The sequence below is a fragment of the Panthera onca genome, chromosome A1, assembly GCF_046562875.1.
Source record: "Panthera onca isolate mPanOnc1 chromosome A1, mPanOnc1 haplotype 2, whole genome shotgun sequence".
NCBI lineage: Eukaryota > Metazoa > Chordata > Mammalia > Carnivora > Felidae > Panthera > Panthera onca.
In genome coordinates this window covers 178,309,159-178,321,380 of record NC_138339.1, presented here as the reverse complement: position 1 = coordinate 178,321,380, position 12,222 = coordinate 178,309,159, and the positions used below count along the sequence as shown (strand labels likewise).

The 12,222-nt window shown below is 35.6% G+C and overlaps 1 long non-coding RNA gene across 1 annotated transcript in view; it reads left to right on the top strand.

Annotated features, from left to right (window-relative positions):
- LOC132681928 (uncharacterized) overlaps positions 1-11,853 on the top strand; it is a 48,733-nt gene extending 36,880 nt beyond the window's left edge. The window contains exon 4 of the long non-coding RNA XR_009611329.2: positions 11,263-11,853. This is a non-coding gene — a long non-coding RNA (uncharacterized LOC132681928). The remainder of the gene's footprint in view (positions 1-11,262) is intronic.
- Positions 11,854-12,222: the final 369 nt, after the last annotated feature.

Here is a 12,222-nt window from a genome sequence, read left to right as displayed (position 1 = left end):
AAGAAAGTGGTAGTTGTCAATTCTCCTAGAAATACATGAAATAATTCAAAAGCATTTGAGAATGGATTATTGTTCATGTAGAAATATCCACTTATATCATGAATGTCTTCTTGGAGCCAAGAAATCATTTGCATCATCTTCAAACACTACTACAAAATTTCATTCAGATTATATATCCTGTTTATAGGCAATAAACGACCACTACATTCTTTCCCCAGTGTTTTGGCCATTGATAATTAAAAATATTTCTAATATGTTTTCCTTGTAATAGAAAAGATATCAATTCAATTCCAATAGATTATAAACTTCTCCTCACTGAAGCTTTAGAAGTCAAAAACCCATCTTCATCAGTATTGTCAGAATGGAGAGAAATTGGGTAATCCAATTCACAGTGATCATTGAATTTTAGTGCTATCAGTGGGGACTATTCTTAAGCAAAACTTCTTCTTCAGCTCATTAGCTAAGCCACAGCCTGAAGCTAATTACAGTTTTATGTAGTTGGATCCAACAGTGCCATTGTCAAAAACTTGAAATAGCATGAAGAAGTCCAATTCTAATACTGATTTTCTTAATAATTTATTACATGCATTGTAAGTACTTTCACCTTAGTTATATAGAATAAATCGCTACATGCCCTAGTCCATAGTGGTGTCCTGATTCTGCATTCTGATTCTAGTTACCTGGCCAGGTCACTGGTCTTTTCCCAGAAATGCTTTTCTCCAGTTCATTCTCTAGAAATTGAAGTTTATTCCCAAATAACAACTTGTAGTTATCTGTAGGAAAACAAAATAAATAGCAAGTGATGGCATTTCTGCACATATAATTATATGTCTCCTTATGTTCTCCTTCCTGATGGGATACCACTAACTTGTCTCAGATTCCTTGATGTTGAACATTTTTTATATCAGGTCCTCTGTTATATTGCACTCTGTTTCCCAAATACATATAGCCTAGCCTTCCCACCTGAAATCCACATGGCTCCTCTACCATTTTTTTTAAAGCAGTATACTTCAACGATGTTCTTAGACATCATTAACTTACTCCTCCATGCCATATATATAAACTGCCACATAAAATGCCACATATCCTGGATTATGGCTATATGCCATTAAAGGTGCAAGTTGGTCTATAAATCATAATAATAAAATAAAATTTCAAGTAATACTCTTTCAGTACTCAATAAAGTCTATGAATATATCATATCATGACAATTCTTTACTAACTTTTTTTTACTTTGATTTCACTCTCAGCAGTGCTGATCAGTGTGAAATCTCAATTCTCCTAGAAATAACTAAAAATTCAATTTTAGACATGGAATTTAGCTAGATCAAACCCAACAGAGATTATAGCACTTATACTGAACATGGGGGAAAATCAATCAGAAAAGATGTAATGCTTATATAGAGAGATACAAATCTCTAGGAACATCAAAGGAAAGTGAGATGATGAATTAGTTTGATTAAAGTAACAGGAAAAAGTTTGAGTAGGAAGATACCAATGAAAATGTTAGATAAGCTGCTATCATGCTCACTGGCAAATGTTTCAGGAACACTGATACTGAATAAAGTGAAAACAAATAAAATGCTCTCAATCAGATGCAGAGTCTCCCTCATTTGCAATGAAAGTGCCCTGAATATATGTTTGAAAGTCAAATGTTGAAAGTGTAAAAGTAATATTACAATAGTAAGTGAGGTTTTCTTCCAAGGAAGCTAATAAATAATTCTTTAAAATTAATGTCATATTTGCCTCTCCTGTTGTAAGCAAATTTAGCAGATGGGGGATAAAATTTATGATAACTCAGATATCATGAAAGCTGATATGATGTCAGGAGACTGGCATTTTACTTCTGTGATCTTCTTCCCCAAAACCCATAACCATAGCCTTAGTATGAGAAAAACATCAGACCAATCCCAACATACCTGACTAGCACTCTGGAAGATATTCTACAACATACCTGACTAGCACCCCGGAAAATTGTCAAGGTCATCAAAAAACAGGAAAATCTGAGAAACTGTCACAACAAAGTTGATCCAACCTAAGGAGATATGATTATTAAAAGTGATGTGGTAACCTAGATGGGGTTCTGGATCACAAAAAAAACATCAAGGGAAAAACTAAGGAAATATGAATAAAATATTGACTTTAGGTGATAAGAATGTATCGATATCAGTTCACTAATTGTAACAAATGTACCAAAGTAATATTAGCAATGAGAGAAATGAGGTGTGACATAAAAAGAATTTTGTCAAGAATTCTTATAACATTTTTGTAAATCTAAAACTATTCTTAAAAATGAAGCTTATTAAATATTTAAATAATTCATGAAATAAATGCAAAATAAAATGGTTACAATCAATGAAATAAATTCATTTTGTATTCTACCAGCTAAAGTGCAAGAGCCATATTCTGTCAAAAGTCTGCAAGTGCTTATTATGATATTACACACAATGTCAGAGAGATGCTACGAAGAAAGTAATATCAAGGAATAAGAATGACAACTACACTAGATAAGCCTTTTGGTTTATAAGCAACAGAGCATCAACTCAGGATGCCTTAAGCAAAATGTTGAATTAATTGAATTGCATAGCCAAACCACAGCAAGAACAGGGATGGATATAGCCTTAGGAATGACTACAATCACTGATTCTAGTACCATCTGCACTCAATCTCTCATCTCTGGTGTTTTCAAGATATCAATCTTACTATTTTAGTTAATCATTCCCTATGACCGTTGGCATCTTCATGCACACCTACAGAGCTCCAGCCAAAGAACAAAGAGGACTCTTTCTTGCCAGCCTTAATTAAAAGACCTTAGGCAAGATCACTGGTTGACAAGTCTTGAGTCATGTCTAACAGAAGCACTCACTGTATCCAAAGTGGTGGACATATGTCTATACATCAGACTGTCACTGAAGCCAGGGAATAGAGTCATGAACAAGAAGTCACCTGCTATTCAGACAACCTGATTACTGTGAGGGGAGAAGGTTGTGAAGGGACTACTTTCCAAAGGAAGGAAGTGGTGACACAGACAAGGGGCTGTAGCAGAGGCCAAGCTTTTGAACCAGACAGTTGGAATAAGTTGCATTTATGCTATAAAATTTGTGTAATTTATTTACAATGTTTCCCCAGATGCCAGGAAGTTCAGAGTGAGATTTGTAAATTATATGTTTTTATATTCTTTTTATATTTATATTAAATATATTTATATTTTATATTTATTTAAGTAAAATATTTTACTTGGTTTGTGATTGCATATTAACCAGAGTCTCCTTGGTCCATATACTTTCAGCTCTGTTCTTATATTTTCTTTTTTTAAACCTGATTTTGTATGTGTTTATGTTTTTCTTCCTTTTTTAATGAGCCATATCAACTGCTTCTTAGGATTAGGAAATCCATCAGTTTGGATTCACCAAGAAACAGATGCTAAGACAGGATTAGAAATGCAAGCAACTTATTGGGGGAAATGGCTGTGAAGGAGAGAGCGGAGGAGGAAGCAGGCATCAGAAGAGAGAGCCTGCGGAGTGTAATATAGGATGGGCCTGTGATATGACAGGGTAGGAGAAGAGGATTGTGAGGTTACAGGGTCTCAGTAGTTTTAAGAAAGTTTCTGCCAGGACAATGGGGAGTGAGTCCGCAGCCCACATCCCCTGTTAGACGTTCCTGTTCCACAAATTACAGGAACAGGCCAGCACTAGCACTGAGAGCATGCCCAGGTATTGGCCGGCAATCATCTGGGGAAGTGGGATCCCAACAGAAATATAGTGCTGGATCTTTAGAGGTGGCGGTTGTTACTGTGAATCAACCACACCCCTTCCCTCATAAGATCTCAATAGCACATCTTTATGGCAACCCTGTGGAAGGAGAATATTATAGACAAAATATGGAGTCCTCTAAATTCAACAATAGTATCATTAAAAGTCATCAAGCAAGGGGAGTCTGGGTGGCTCAGTCGGTTAAGCTTCCGGCTCCAGCTCAGGTCATGATCTCGCAGTTCATGGGTTTGAGCCCTAAGTAGGGCTCTGTGCTGACAGCGTGGAGCCTGGAGCCTGCTTTAGATTCCGTGTCTCCCTCTTTCTCTGCCCCTCCCCTGCTCACACTCATCTGTCTCTCTAAAAAATAAATAAACATTAAAAAATAATTTTTAAAAAGTCATCAAGCAAAAGGCAAAGATAAACACCTATGAGTGGGTTTAGAGGACAGGCTGGGAATCGCATAGAGCAATAAGCAGATGAAGAGGAAGCAGTATTCACAGGCACAGAGCTCGGGTCTCAGTAGGGCCAAGGTCAAGAGTGCCCACCTTGCTCTGGTTTGGAGGAGATCGTCTCTCCTCTTCTAAGCAACTGGACAGCCTATCAAAAAGAGTCCCTCTGAAGATCACCAGGTATCCTCTTTCACTTCTCGGGTGTGATCCCTTAAAACTTTTAAACTGTAAAATTAAGATAAATAAAAGGAAATATGTTACTCCCGCAATAGCAAGTGTCAATCCAGAGCTTGACAGAAAGCAAACTTTAGAGTTTCTGAGTACACACTCTGATAGCAGAACATAGATAATTTAATACAGCAGAGCTCATGTTTGTAGCTGATAATGCCCTGTGCCCCCTCCCCCTGGAGAACAGACTATCCATTTCAACATCCCATTATTAAAAAGTTCATTACGTGATTTTAAAACGTAAGCTTATTAATAACCTGGTTGCATTATACAGGTTTCTCCAGAGAAACAGAACCAATAAAGAAAGAGAGAGATTTGTTTAGAAATTGGCTTAGGCAGTTATGGACCCCAAGAATTTCCATACTCTGCCATCTACATGGTTGGAACTAGGAAACATGTTGGTATAAATCAGTCCAAGTCCAAAGGCTTAAGAACCAGGAGTTCCTGGTTTAAATACCAGGAGTCCAAGGGTTGAAGAAGCAGGAGCTCTGATTCAGATGCTGATCTCATCCAGAAACACTCTGCTACCTGGGTATCTCTTAACCCATTCAAAGTGACATAAAATTAACCACCACTGATTGTAATAATATGCTTATGGGTTTTAGGAGTGGAAGAGGCAGTAATGAGTGATTAGATGAATCATCTCATGAAGGACCAAATGCCAGTTGTTGGTTTTTAGGCTCTATACAACAAACGGTAATAATGGCAGGCAGTGCATGCCTTGCAAGCACGTTATTAACATCATAATAAAAATAACATTCTGATCTTTCATTCCAGTTTTGCAAATCATCTTTTTATGGCCCTGTGTTTTTAAAAGAGGAAGGCAAATGCAGGAGAGTAGTGGTAGGGGGTGTTTTATTTCCTTCTGTACCTGAAGACAAAATGATAACATCAGAGCCATTTCAGAATAAGCAAAAAATATATACAGTACAGACAGCAGGTGGTATCACATGTGCCAAATTAACTTTGTCCAAATAAATCTTTTCTGTATAATCCCCAGCTGTGTAGAAAAGTAGAAACCTATGAGAGTCTCCCCATGACAACATTTAAAAGGAAGATGCTATTGGTGGTGTCTTGAGTAAAGCAGTAAGTTTATGTTGGAGTGTTAGGAAATTTTTCTTTTTTTTCTCTCTTATTTCTGCCGCAGCATATGTTGTGATTTGTCTCCTCATTATTATTAAAATTCAATACTGGTAGTTATAGTATAATCAGGATCGATGATGGATAATTTCCTCCCTTCTCTGCCTTCCTTGTTATTATTTTTTAGAATGGAATAGAAGCAGAAATATATTTCTAAAATCAAATGTTAAGAATTGCTGAATTGGAAAGAACCTTAAAGTTTCTAAAGGCAAACATCCTATGTAATAATCTAAGAGGGCCTTTGTGAATTGCTCAAAGTGACAGTATTGGGAGCCACTGTTGGATCTAGTATCTTCGTATTTTCTGCCCAGTGGCTCCATTTCTCTACCAAACATAGTTGTCTTCACTTTTTCTACTATGTCGTCATTAATTTTTTTCAGTAACTCCCTTTTCCCCTGAATATTCTGACCTCTTGTAAAGGCATGACCTTCTTCTCCAGGTGGGTCTGGCTGTGTAGATAGATATTAGAGAAAACTTTCTCCACTAAGGGTTGGCTAGTTTCTAAGTACCTTTGCTCCCTGACATCTAAACAGAATGATCTCAATGATTTGGCAGTCATAATTCACATAGAAACTGCTGTTGTATTGAATGTCTAAATCCAAAAAAAATGACAGGAAATGAAGACATATGTTTGGGTCTGGGAAAGAAATATTTAGAAATGTGTATATATGGTAGGTATTAAGTGAATTAAATGTTGAGGTTTTTCTAAGGTATCTCCCAATTAAACAAAATAGGTAGTTGTCTATTTGATTCAAGCCTAAAATTATCCACGATTAGGAAGCAAAAACAATCTGAAATAGGAATGAGGTTCCCTAAAGCTTGGAAAAGTCATTTATTCCAATATCCAATCTGTGTGTTTTTTTTCTTTAGGTAAACATCATTAAAATGTGTCAAGGGAGCCAATTTAGTACAACTGGGAAGTTGAAGAAAACGAACATGAATTCTAGAAAACAGCAGAAAATTATACCAGTATAAGATATGCCTTATATTCCAATAAAATAAAATAACCCAATACATTACATTTAAATAATTACTTACAGAATATTAAGGTGACAAATAGATATATTTCTTTTTTTTTCTTAGTGTTTACTTATTTATTTTGAGAGGCAGAGAGACAGAGAGAGCGGGGGAGGGACGGAGAGGGAGGAAGAGGGAGAAAATCCCAAGCAGTCTCTGCACCAGCAGCACTGAGCCGGACACAGGGCTCAAATTCATGAACTGGGAGATCATGATCTGAACCGAAACCAAGAGTGGGACACTTAGCCTACTGAGCCACCCAGGCGCCCTGAGTAGATATATATCTTAAAGTTCATTATCTAGGTGGGTGAAAACAAGGCTACAATCATGCCTCTTTTTGAACACAGGAAGCACTCTGTAGATTTGTTAAACTGTATTATATTGAATGAATAAATATTGTGAATTAAAGTAGGGTGCCTTGTTGGTAATAATTAAAACATTTTGGAGATAGTTTCAGTGACCAACACAATGATCTACTACTCTGCCTTCCCTTTTCCCCTAAGAAATGAAAAACAATGCAAAGGCATTGCATCTATACAAATGCAAGCTTCCAGCCATCACAAGAATATCATGGCAACCATTAAGGAGTGCAAATAATTTTATGTCTCACTTGGAATGAGAAAGAGGAATATAGTTCAGCAAAGCTGCTATGTTCTCAGCAGTTAAACACATATACACATGCACATGCACACACAGGTATAGTTTAGAATTAGTGAAATTTGGCATATTGTCTATTCTAGTTGTCTGTTCTTTGTTCCTAAAACTTCTTCAGGAAGTTGAAATAATCATAATATTTTGAGTATATGCGTTTTTAATTCTGTTCTGTGGGAAAAAACTTGCTCAAATATTTTTACCAGGAAACTAAATGGAGATATAGTTATTTCTGCTTTTTTAATCCCTTTTCTACTCCTCAAACCCCAGATCTTCCTTTTGTTTCACTTATACAGATGACGACAAAATTACACTCAATAAAATTTAATTAAAGAATCTAAATTACGCAGTTCACTATACTATGGCAGATTTTGAAATTTTAATTGAGGATAATATGATTTATATCCTGCAAAGAAAGATGTTGATTCATGATTTTTTCTGTTATGCTTATATATAAACAGAAATATTTGTATAGTTCAAAATATTTGCTTTTTAAAATTAAGTGACAGAGATAAGTCATCCAAGAGCACAGCAGAAAGAGCAGACATTTTCACTCTGACACTTCAAATGGCATTTGCAAGTGTGACTGATCATAATATGATAAAATCCTTCTTTCTGTCAGTCTCTATGTGAGAAGCACAATTGGAAACAGTGTGAAAATTTTCTCCCGTGTTATTCATGTTTCCATTCAAAATCAGAGAACAATGGAACACATCTTGTATGCATGAAAATGTGTTGAAAGTAAAAGGGAAATGCAGTCCCTGAGAATTGGTATTATTATTAGCTGTCTAATCGTCAGTAGAACATGGGTGAGAACTTTACATCTACAGTCAGATGACTTGGGTCCCACCACAGCCTGGCCACTTTCTAGTTATGCACACCTTCATCAAGTTACATACCTTTTGAAGACTCTGTTTTATGATGTAGAAAAGTGAGATAATAATTGTTACTTAGAAATTTCTTGTGGACATAAATGATGTAATAGGCTTAGCACTGGACATGGCATATCATATATTAATGAATTAATACTGGTTTTAATTTGCTTTTGTGAAATTAGAGGACAGAGCGTTTGTGTTTTTATGGAGCAATGTTCATTGCTAACTATGGCTATTATTTATATAAGCTTTTCACATGCCTATATGGATACTGTCTAAGAATATCTACATCTAGAGGTGCCTGAGTGGCTCAGTGGATTAAGCGTGCAACTCTTGATTTTGGCTCAGGTCATGATCTCACAGCTCCTGGGATCAAGCCCCAAGCTGGGCTCTGTGCTGAGCATGATACCTGCCTGGGATTCTCTATCTTCCTCTCTCACTGCTCCACCACTACTCATGCATGTGCACACGTCATCTCTCTCAAAATAAATAAAACTTTTTAAAAAATGTATTGAAAATAATATCTGTGTCCAATAGTTCTTACAAAAAATTATGATTAATAATTAATTCACAAAATTCTACATTTCCTTCAAGAGTCAGGCACTGTTGGAAATCCTAATGCAATTTTTAAACAGAAAATTGCAAAATACAGAAATTTAAGCAGCAAAATCATTCCCCTTCATTAACAATATCGTTTATATATAAAGCCATTTCCTCAGTTAATTTTTTTTTAATTTTTTTAAATGTTTATTTGTTTTTGAAGGAGAGAGAGACAGAGTGTGAGTGGGGGAGGGGCAGAGAGAGAGGGAGACACAGAATCGGAAGCAGGCTCCGGGCTCTGAGCTCTGAGCTGTCAGCATAGAGCCCGATGTGGGGCTCGAACCCACGAACTGTGAGATCATGACCTGAGCTGAAGTCGGACACTCAACCAACTGAGCCACCCAGGCGCCCCAGCCATTTCCTCAGTTTAAAGTCAAGTATTAGTGAGTGTGTCACACTATCTAACTGATATCTAAGAAATACTAAATTATGTAAAATAAAGAAAAAAACAAGGGAGAGGCATAGAAGAATTTGCTACTTTCTAGGAACTTTCCTCTTAATTTATGAACATGCTAAAGCATACCAATAGGTGATTTATAAGAAACGGGAAAGAAAAAAAAACAGTTAATATGATGAGTACTTCAAATATTATTAAATACACATATACAAGATTCTTTAATATGAGACAAGAATACACTACTTGAGATCAACTCCAAAATATATTGATCATTTTTTGTCTGTTTGCAACACAATTATTGCCACACAGAGACCTTAACAAGTCAAATACCACTATTCTGATCTGAATGCCATTATACACCTATCAGGGCTTTGTAGATCTGTCGTGATTTCTATTATATTAAGATAAAATTTCCTTGCACTAGGACCAAAATATTTCATAAAACCACTATTATGCATTTGGCTTTCCTAGGTGCTTGCTGCATGAAGGCAGATTTCATATGTATTTAAACATTCATAGCACAGATGTTCTGTGGCTTATACATCACACTCCCGGAAAATCCAGTGCTGTTTGTTCTGTCTAGCTGTTGAGACATTTATAATCATTTTTATAATTTTCACAAAGGTCATAAGAAACTTTCAGCATTTGCAAATATATACTATGGGTGCTCAGCAATATTAAAATACTTTAGACTACATATTAACAGAATGTTCCGATGACTGACTAGATTATATAAAGATTTTCAAAAGTATAAAGCATAACATGATTGAAAACTAGGCTATATTGATATTTAGTCAATTGCAAAATACAAGTAAAAAGTAAGTAATTTAGATTTCCCTAAATTCAAAGGTAAAAACAAATGTAAGAAAAATGCAATGTTCTATGCAAGAATATTTTCTAATGAAATTACTTTTGGATTACCTCAAATATCAAAGCCATGTTGAGATTGTTAAAAGGAATCAATTTCTTCAAGTCTTAAAATACTAAAAGGAAAATGTTATTAAAATAACCTCATGGAGTATGGGATTATATAGTGGAGACAGGAGCAATGCAAATAATTAGTAATTTTGAATCCTCCCTGAAATTTCTTTAGTAACTGGCATAATATATTTTCCAAATAATCTGTTATATCTCATGTTATTATTTTTCTTCCACATATTCTTAATGATATAATCTAAGCTTTCAGAAAATTCAAGAACTCCAAATATACATATAAATATATATATATGTATGTATGTATGTGTGTGTGTGTGTATGTGTATATATATATATATACATGTGTATATATATATATATATATACACACACACATACACAACACACACATCCAGATATATGTATGTGTGTATATGTATATAAATATATATCTCCAGAGTGCAGTGCACAAGAGAAATTGCTTTGCCAGTGCTGAATAGACATGAAAAAATATAGAGTATCTACATTCTGCAAAGAGTTGTCAGTTTAATACTAGGTGAAATCCTATTGAAAATATTTAGTCCTTTAAATAGTATATATTTTTATTTACCATGTTAATTTTTTACGTGGGTCACATATTCTTTTTTTTTTAAAGTTTATTTATTTATTTTGAGAGAAAGAGACAGAGTATGAGTAGGGGAAGGACAGAGAAAGTGGGAGAGAGAGAATCCCAAGCAGGTTTTGTGCAGCCAACAGAGGAATGGATCTCAGAAACTGAGATCACGACCTGAGCCAAAATCAAGAGTTGGTAGCTTAACCAACTGAACTACCCAGGGGACCCATATTCTTTTTTTTTTTTTAATTTAATGTTTATTTATTTTTGAGAGAGGGAGAGAGACAGACAGAATGTGAGCAGGTGTGGGGCAGAGAGAGGGAGACGCAGAATCCGAAGCAGGCTCCAGGCTCTGAGCTGTCAGCACAGAGACTGACGCAGGGCTTGATCCCATGAACTGTGAGATCATGACCTGAGCAGAGTTGGGCACTTAACCGACTGAGCCATCCGGGTGTCCCCAGGGGCCCCCAGGGGCCCCATATTCCTAATTAGAGGCTTTTTTATATTTATTCTTCTGTGTTACAAAGTTAAATACTTTAAATACAAACTCAGACGTTGCAATATTTACTTTTGCTGGAATTGTGAGAAAATAATACTCTTTGTCACTTCTATTCTTATACTGCAGTAAAGGTGGAGAATAACTATCCCGAGCTTTGGGTGCCACAGACACAAAAGACAACGGTTGCCTCTGATCTGTAGCAGAAGGTGGATTAAAATGGTCCTGGAAGGTTCTACTTGAACATAAGAGTAAACCCACAGTGAACTCTGATGACTGCATAGAAAGTCTTGTCAATCTTGGCCTGAAGATATGGATCAGTGCTAAAAACAAAAAGCCACATGAGCTCCTGACAGAAAATAATTCTATCACAAAGGCAAGACTTTGACAGCACCACCTTCCATTTTGCTTAATCATAAAATCATCAATTCCAGAAAAACGGAGTCAATCAACATATTAAAGTGGAATCTGAAAAACAAAACAAATGAACAAACACAGAAAACCAAAAAGACAGATATAGGAAGCAAACTCGTGGTTGCCAGAGGGAAGAGGTAGGGGAATGGGTGAAACAGGAAAAGGAGATTAAGAGGTACAAACCTTTAGTTATAAAATAAGTGAGTCACTGGGTTGAAAAGGACAGCATAGGGAATATAGTTAACAATATTGTAATAATGTTGTATAGTGACAGTGACAGATGGTAACTACACTTACTGTGGTGAGCACTGAGTAATGTACAGAATTGTTAAATCACTGTGTTGTATACCTGATACTAATGTAACAGTGTATGTCAACTATATAAAAAGTGATGTCCTAAGTGCGTTTTTTTTCCAGAGTTTGCAATATAGAAAAAAACAGTAAGTTTCAATATTACACCAGCTGCTAATGGAATTTATTTTAATGTTCTCTTTGTAGAACTCAATATTGTTTCTTAATTTCATTACTTTCTTTTCACAACTGAATTAATAGTTAACTAGTTTAAGTCCAAAAATTGTTCATTGGAGGCTAACAATTTTACACATGCCAAATAGAATTTTAATTTTGCTCTACTGTTACAAAGATAAGCCATGCTTTAAAAAGTGACATTAGGGG